An 8,746-nucleotide genomic window follows, 5' to 3' on the forward strand; every position below is an offset into this window, starting at 1 on the left:
TATCAAGTGTGAGGCTTGGACAGAGGTCACCCTTCTGCTCACGACTGTCAGTTGCTCCAGCACCATTAGTGGAAGAAGCCTTCCGACCTCCACGGAGCTGCTTTTCCTGTTTCCAGAATCCGAGGGGCGTCTGCGTGGCTCCCCTCCAGGTCCTCTGCTCTGTTCTGCTGATCCTTACCTCTGTGTCTCTGCTGAGACCAGACTGTGTCGACTAGTGCAGCTAGACAGTAAGCTGAAATACTGAGTCATCGCTCCCAGTTTAATCGTCTTCTTCAAGAATATCCTAGCTATTCTAGATCCTGCGCTTTCCCGTGAAGACTGTAGACTAAGCTCGTCTCTGAAAACTCTTGCTGAGATTTTTTTAGTAATTACGTTAAACCCGTGGTAAGTTGGGGAGAATTAACATCTTTGTGTTGAAGCTGCTACTTTGTGAACATGGTGCATCTCTGGTTCTTGAAGACTTATTCTATTTGTTCTGGCAACATGTTGTGATTTTCAGAATACGGATCCTACACGTTTGGTGAGATTTATGCCTAAGTATTTCATGTTCCTTGAAGTAATTGTAAATGTGGTTTTAGTTGTACTTCCCATGTGTTCATTTTTATTTATTTATTTTTAGGATTTTTAAAAATTTACTTCAAAGTCAGAGTGGTAGCAAGAGAGCGAGAGAATGAGAGGCAGAAGGAGATCGACCATTTACTGGCTCCTTCTCCAAATGCAATGGCCAGGGCCACTCCGGGCTGAAGCCAGGAGCCAGGAAGTCCACCTGGGTCTGCACTTGGGTGGCAGGGGCCCACACTCAGGGCTGTCCTCCATGGCTGTCGCAGGCGCATTAGCAGGGAACTGGATCAGAGGCACGGTAGTGGAGGCTTGAACTGGTGCTGTGATAGGGAACATCAGTGCTGCAGACTGACACACAGTGCCGGCCCCTCACATGTTTAATACATATTTAATACACATATTTAATACACAGTTAAGGGGCAGGGGCCGTGGTGCAGTAGGCTAAGCCACCACCTGCAGTGCCGGCAGAGTCCTGGCTGCTCCACTTCCGATCCAGCTCTCTGCTATGGCCTGGGAAAGCAGTAGAAGATGGCCCAAGTCTTTGGGCCCCTGAACCTTGTGGGAGACCTGGAGTAAGCTCCTGGTGCCTGGCTTCAGATCAGCCGCGTGGCCATTTAGGGAGTGAATCAGTGGATTGAAGACCTCTCTCTCTCTCTCTCTCTCTCTCTCTCTCTAACTTTGTCTCTCTGTAACTCTGCCTTTCAAATAAATAAATCAATCTTTTAAAAAAAAATCCACAATTGATCTCAGAGTGTTGATCCTGTAGCCCCTGATCTTATTGAACTTGTGTGTTCACACTGGGAGTTTTTCTGTAGACACCCTGGGATTTTCTGCATGAACCGTCACATCCTCTGAAAATACGGAAAGTTTCCTTCCTTCCTTCCTTCCTTCCTTCCTTCCTTTCTTTCTTTCTTTCTTTCTTTCTTTCTTTCTTTCTTTCTTTCTTTCTTTCTTTCTTTCTTTCTTTCTTTCTTTTATTTGACAGGTAGAGTTATAGAGAGTGAGAGAGAGACAGAGAGAAAGGTCTTCCTTCCATTGGTTCACTCCTCTAATGGCTGCTACGGCCGGTGCTGCGCCGATCCGATCCAAAACCAGGAGCCAGGTACTTCCTCCCGGTCTCCCACAGGTGCAGGGACCCAAGCACTTGGGCCATCCTCCACTGCCTTCCCGGGCCACAGCAGAGAGCTGGACTGGAAGAGGGGCAACCGGGACAGAACCAGCACCCCAACCGGGACTAGAACCCCGGGGTGCCGGTGCCACAGGTGGAGGATTAGCCTAGTGAGCCATGGCCCTGGCCACCCTCCTTGCTTTTCTTGCCTTATCGTGTTGACTTGAAGTGTTGGTGGCACGCTGAGTAAGAGCCGGGCAAGAAGTCACTCCTCGTTCCAGGGTCAGAGGCAGCACTGGTGTCCCACCACTGAGTATGATGTTAGCGGGAGCTGCCTTTGTCCAGTTGAGGACATTCTCCTCTTTTTCTGCTTCCCTGAGAGAATCATGAATGGTGTTGGATTCTACCAAATTTTTATTTCTGAAGATATGGATAAGATCATGATTATCTTTCCTAAGCCTATTAGTACAGTGAATTACACTGACTTTTGAATATTGAACCAGCCTTTCATCCCTGAAATAAATCTCATTTGGACATTGTATTCATTCTTTTTATATGGTACTAGATTCAATTGGCTAATACTGTTGTGGAAGATTCTGCACCTAAATTCATGAGAGTTATTGATCCATATCTTTTTTTTTCTGTGTTTCTTTTTGGAATCAGCATAACGTTAGCTTCAAAAAATAGGTGAGCTATTTCACCTATATTCTGGGACAGGTTGTGGAAATTATTGGTTGCTGTAGGGATTATAGCACAACTCTCATGCGTGCTACCTTGAATGTAGGTGGATGCTTACTTCCATTTCGTTCTTAGTCTTCCATTTAGAAAACACAGTGTCTCCGTGGATTCTCCGGACACACCGAGCACATCCTCAGATGCTGTCCAAGTTTTTGCTCCCATCACCAAATACGATTCAAGATGCACATGAGAGGTGCAGTCTGTTTTATTTATCCTCATTTTTACACATTGTGGATTTTGTCTTTTCCTCTCGGAAGTTCTGGGATTTCTTGAAACAAACAAACATACACACAACCACAGTAAAGAAAGAAGTTGTATTCTTCAAAGGGTTTCTGTTCGGTTAATTTCCTTCGTATTTAAGGGAACAGTTGCCACAGTAACTTCTCGTCGTTGAAGGCATTTTCCTTTCCCCTTCATTTCTGGGGCCTCTTGTCTGAGATACAGAGTTCACTGGAGCTGGTTCTTTGCTTTCAATACTTGAAAAATGTTGCGCCACTTCCGTTCAGATGAGAACTGTGATTGATCAACCTGATGGCCCCACGTCCTTCATGTGCTGTTTTTTCTGTGGCTCTTTCAATATTTGCCCTTGTCTTTCATTCTCAGAAGTTTTTTTAGGTGTCAGGGGAATCACTCAGCTTCTGAAATTCACAGGTTTCTGTCTGTCTCCATTGGACGTCTTCAGCCGTATTTAACTTCCCTGTCCTGCCGTTTCTGCTCCTCTTGGGTTCAGAGAATGAGACTGTCAGCTCTCTTACTGTCTCACAGATCCCTCAGCCTGTTTTCCCAGGCTATTTCCTCTCTGTTGTTCACGCTGACCGACTTCTACCACTCTGAGCTCAACTCCGTGATTTAGTCTTCTGTTTCCCGTACAATGCCATCAAGCCCATTCCTTTTCCCGGCGATTGTAATCTTCAGTAATTTGATTTCCGTCTGACTTTTTAAGGAAACTTCTTTTGTTATTGGAGTTTTTATTTTTCATTTGTTTCACGAGTATCCATCATGGCTTATTAAGTATGTGCATGGTGATTGCTTCTAAATCCTGATAATTCCAACCGCCTCTCCCCCTCCATCTCCCTCCCTCTCCCTCCCTCTCCCTCTCTCTCTCCCTCCCTCTCTCCCTCCCTCTCCCTCTCTCTCTCCCTCCCTGTCTCTCTCCCTCCCTCTCTCTCTCCCCCTCTCTCTCCCTCTCTCTCTCCCTCCCTCTCCCTCTTCCTGTCTTTCTCTCTCTCTCTCCCTCCCTCTCTTTCTCCCTCTCTCTCTCTCTCTCCCTCTCCTTCTCCTTCTCTCCCTCTCTCTCTCTCCCTCTCTCTCCCTCTCTGGGGCTGTGGTTTCCCGCCCTGGACGTGGCAGGTGACTTTCCATTCTGCCTGGAGGCCCCTGTCCCACTTGTCTTCTACAGCAGGCGTCTCCCTGGGAAGACGTCAAGTGTCCAGCTTCCCACTGGGCCCCAGCAATGACACGGCCCTGGCGGGGGGGGGGGGGAGGGCACCGACTCCACTGGGTCCACTGCAGCTGGGGGGCAGGCGGTCAGCCCCTTGTTGGCTCTCTGAGTCCTTCTCAGCGAAGGCGGGAGCGGGGGCCATTGGCTTGCACCGCCTTGGTGTGTCTGAGCTGCCCTGCCAGTCTCTGCAGACACAGGAGTGGGAGACAGTGTCCGGATGTTGGAGAGTGGGACCTGCTGACCCTGCGGAAGGGAAGGGGAGAGGAAACCCTTGTGGTTTCTTCACTATCATGTCCAGAGAATTTTTTTTTTTGGCTGTAAGAGGGAGGACCTAGGAAGATAGGTCCTGCTCCGTCCTGTCTGGAGCCGGAGGTTCAGGTGTGACCCTTCTACCCCTCAGTTTCTTCATCTGTGATGTAGCCCTAGTAGCACCTGTTCCACCTACGCCACAGAACCGCTTGGGAACTGCGCTGTCTGTGTCTGGGAACGTGGCCTGGAGAACGCTTGGCAAGTGGATAACGCTGATGACGTCTCCGTCTAGGGTCTGGCAAGTTACAACGCGAGGAGGACGGGGTGAGCGGAGGGGCCCCTCCATCATCATCCATCACTTTAACGCTGGTGGGGGCAGAGCTGGCGGCCAGGAGGCGGCCTTCCCTCGCCGGTTTCACTGTTGCCTTTGAGCCCGTGGTGACCTTTCCCTTGACGAGCAATAACCCTGGAGCAAACTAAGGAAAGTCAGAGACCAGGGTCATGGCAAGGAGAGAGCAATAAAGCAGTTTTAAAGAGCCCCGTAAACCGGGGTAATTGAATGTAGCAAGGGCTGTGCTGGACAAGGGCTGTGCTGGACAAGGGCTGTGCTGGACAAGGGCTGTGCTGGACAAGGGCTGTGCTGGACAAGGGCTGTGCTGGACAAGGGCGGTGTCTGCAGCCCACTTCTAGGGAAGCGGTCACAGAAGGGGGGCCACACCGGCCCCCGGAGGGGAGGCGCAAGCTGTAGAGGGAACCTGGAGCTGGCAGGGATGGCCCTGCAGATGGCCAGCCATGGCCAGCAGACAGGGCCACGGACTGGAGTGACTCCCGTGTTTCCGTCAGGATGAGAGGGGTCTTGTGGGACACTGGTCCCCATTCCAGGCAGGCAAGCGAGTCTGGAGTCAGACTGGGGAAGCCTTGCGCCCCCGTGAGTCCCAGGGGCTCACCAGCTGACGGTCCACACGGAGAGGGGTTATTTGGCACATCGGGTACGACGCCACTTGGGATGCTTTTGTCCCATGTCGCACTGCGGGGTCTCAGTCCTCCTCCGCACCTGACTCCTGCTTCCTGCTCATGTACAGCCTGGGAGGCACCAAGCAATGCCCCCAGTACTTGGGTCCCTGCCAATCATGTGGAAGACCCAGCCTGAGTTCTGGGACTTCAGCCTGGCTCAACTCTGGCTGTTGTGAGCATCTGGGGAGTGAACCAGCAGGTGAGAGATCTCTGTCTCTGTCTCTGTGCCTGTCAAAGTGAATTTTAAAACAAAATAACAATTAGCTTACAAAGTGTTATAACTATGGGTCAGCATTGTGGCACCCCAGGTTACAATGCTGCCTGGAATGCCGGCTTCTTGTGTGGGTGCCGGTTTGAGTCCCGGCTGCTCCACTTCTGATCCAGCTCCCTGCTAAAGTGCCTGGGAAAGCAGTGGAAGATGGCCCAAGTCCTTGAGTCCACATGGGAGACCTCATGGAGTTCCAGGCTCCTGACTTTGGCCTGGCCCAGCTCTGCCCATTGTGGCCATTTGGTTCTGAACCTGCAGAGGGAGGATGTCTCTTCCACCTGCCTCTGTCAATAAATAAATCTTGAAAAACAATTGTATAATGAAGTAAACTCTGTTGTAACAAAGATACAGAATATCTGAAATTCACCAGTTCCTAAGCACTTGCGTGTTCTCTCTGCTCAGCACCAGTGACACTGAGGGGCGGACACTCGGTTCGGGATGAGCTTCTGCAGACCTCTTCCTGAGTCTGAGTGGTGACGGCACGGTGACAGCTTGACCTTGGAGACGGTGGGAGAATTCACACCACAGGCATCAGCAAACAACCCTACACATCAGGGCTTGCTTTCTCGTTTCATTGATTGTCCAAGATCGATCTGAGATAGGGATAAAGAAGATGCTAACAGAGTAGACTAAATTTGAAAGTGTGCTGTTGTTAAATGATAAACAGCACAGAGAAGTAAAGACATATTCTTCCGGTGCGTGGCATCAGATTCAGCGCAAGGAGTGACATTCCAGTCGCACCCTGTGTTTTAATCTCGCTTTACCTGTTGGCACACATGGCAGTACAACCGCTCTTGGTGGGGGAACCCGTCTCCCTCCTCAGCCTTGCTCCCTGCCTCCTTTGCTCCCTGCCCAGAGCTGCCCGAGCTGCAAGCCTGGGACACGTGCTCTGAGTCAGTGAGCTCCCGGGTGACGTGGGTGCGGCTCAAAGGGGCCAGCCACACTGACCAATGTGCCAGGGTCAGGGTCAGGTGATCCTCGAACTCACCACAACCCCTAGCTGGAGTGCTGGCCCCTGGGTCTTCATGTGGCTGCCGCCATGCACCGTTCAGTTCTTTGCCCTGGAGAAGGCAGGCCCTTCCCAGCCGCTAGCTCTAACTCAGCCTCCGTCTGTGACCTCTGCATGGTGCAGGCTCGTCGCGCCGAGTCGGTTCATGGAGGGCTCCCCTCCATGGGTCGGGTGCGCTCCTGCCCACTGTGATGACTTGCTAACGGCACGGGCTCAGTAGGTATTGGCTGACCTGGAGTGGTAAGATGGTAGGAGTCCGAGTTCTGGGAGGAGTGACTGGGGACAAGGTGGGGAGGGGATGAGGGTGTGTGTAGCTCCACTCTGGTAAATGAGCCCTCTACCCAACCTTCCAGCCTTCTCATGGTCGAAAGTGCTGCCCCTGCTCCAACACCGCTCCCTCTGGGGCCAGCTCCCTGGGATGTGCAGATGAAACCAAGAGACCCAGCTAAGACTGTGAGCAAGGCGGGCAGGTGCCAGCTCCCTGAGCCGTTTCTCTGGAATCCTGCACCAGCACGGGGCACAGGACCTCAGCTCTCAGAACCACTCCCTGGCCGGGCCTTGTGCCTCCCAAGTTTTCCTTCTGTATCCTGGCGAGGCTGTGGACTGTGTCTGCCCCTCCTCTGGCTTAGCGAGAGATACCCGGAGCCCTTTGTTCTGGGGGAAAATGAAATCTCTGGCTAGCCCCGAAGTTCCTGTGTGACTGCTCATAGCATCAAATCAACAGCTGCAGCTCTATCTCTTCCTTCCTTCCTTCCTTCCTTCCTTCCTTCCTTCCTTCCTTCCTTCCTTCCTTCCTTCCCTCCCTCCCTCCCTCCCTCCCTCCCTCCTTCCTTCCTTCCTTCCTTCCTTCCTTCCTTCCTTCCTTCCTTTTTAAAGATTTATTTATTTGAAAGGCAGTTACAGAGAGAGAGAGGAGAGAGAGATCTTCCATCTGCTGTTCACTCCCCAAATGGCTGCAATGGTTGTAGCTGCACCAGACTGAAGCCTGGAGCCAGGAGCTTCATCCAGGTCTCCCTCTTGGGTGCAGGGGCCATCTCCCACTGCCTTCCCAGGTGCATTAGTGGGGAGCTTAATTAGAAGTGGAGCAGCTGGGACTCGAAACTTCTGGGACTCAGCAGAAGGTGGGGAGGGGTGGTGGTGCCAGAGGCCCATCCATGGCAGCCGGGACTGCTGCCCCCAACACGCAGCCGGGGTGGCCAGTCTTCAGGAAAGTCCACGGGGCTTCATGTGCAGGTATGTGTGAAGTAGCTCCTTTCTTTGTATGTCGGCTCCAACTAAGGAAAACAAGACCAAGGATCCCGAGCAGGCCAAGCAGAAGGGCAGGCGTCGGCGCCGACCCACAGCCACCAATTACAACCTCTGCACTCCAGAAAGCGCCCGAACACTGCATTCATTAAGTAATAATTCATCTGTTTCCCTATATTTTATTTATCGAGGTCTCAGTAGCTATCAAGGAGAACTCCTTATCAGAGCAGGACCTGACCAGCGAACAAGTGCCACCCCCTGGCCCCCGACGCAGGATAAATTGCGGGCACCAGGAAAGCACGACACTTTAATTAGCGGCGACGTCCTTATCGGCAGTCAATGCTACACTCGCCATCCCGCGTCGCTCCTGAGCCCTGATTGGGAATCCCTGATCTGGCTTAGCCGCGGCCACTGCACGCACACGCGCACCTCCTCGTTATTTTGCTGTGGCCGCTGCCCTTATATTATTCAACACAGGCAACGCCGTCCGAGGGAGTCAGCGCAGCCGCCTCGACTCGGGAAAGAAAAAACGGGGCTCTGTCTGCTGCTGCACCAGCAAAATAAATAAATAAATAAATAAATATAGGAGGCTTTCCCTTTACACAAAACAAATAATTACGCTAGCCCGAGCCAGGCAGTAGACACAGAACTTGCTCTTGTCGGGGGTTGTGCTGCAGCTTCGGATCCTGGGGCGGGCAGGGGGCTCCTGGGGCAGGCAGGGGGCTCCTGGCGGGGCATCTCTGCCTGTGTGCGGGCGCCTGGTGACCCCAGCGGGAGATGCCGCCTCCAGCAGTGAGCAGAGGACACACTCGGCTGTTGGGGGTGGGTTTGCGCCGACTTCCAAACAGCCCCGTTCAGTTGCACCCCGGGCTCCCTGGAGCTGTCCTGGAGGACCCTAGTGGGCATCATCACGGCTTGTCCCAGCAGCGCCCCTTGGAGGAGACACAGACTCGAAGCAGCCGTGGGTCCCGCCACCTGGCCTTTCCCGGGCCAGCAGATGGTGCCAGAGGTGAGAGGTGGCCGTGGACAGCCTGTCCAGAAGGGGACTGGCCATCTGCACCCAGGGCAATGCAAGGAGCCAGTTGGAAATTCCGTCTCGCGGCGGGAGGTGGC

Source organism: Oryctolagus cuniculus, chromosome 19, assembly GCF_964237555.1.
Source record: "Oryctolagus cuniculus chromosome 19, mOryCun1.1, whole genome shotgun sequence".
Classification (NCBI taxonomy): Eukaryota; Metazoa; Chordata; class Mammalia; order Lagomorpha; family Leporidae; genus Oryctolagus; species Oryctolagus cuniculus.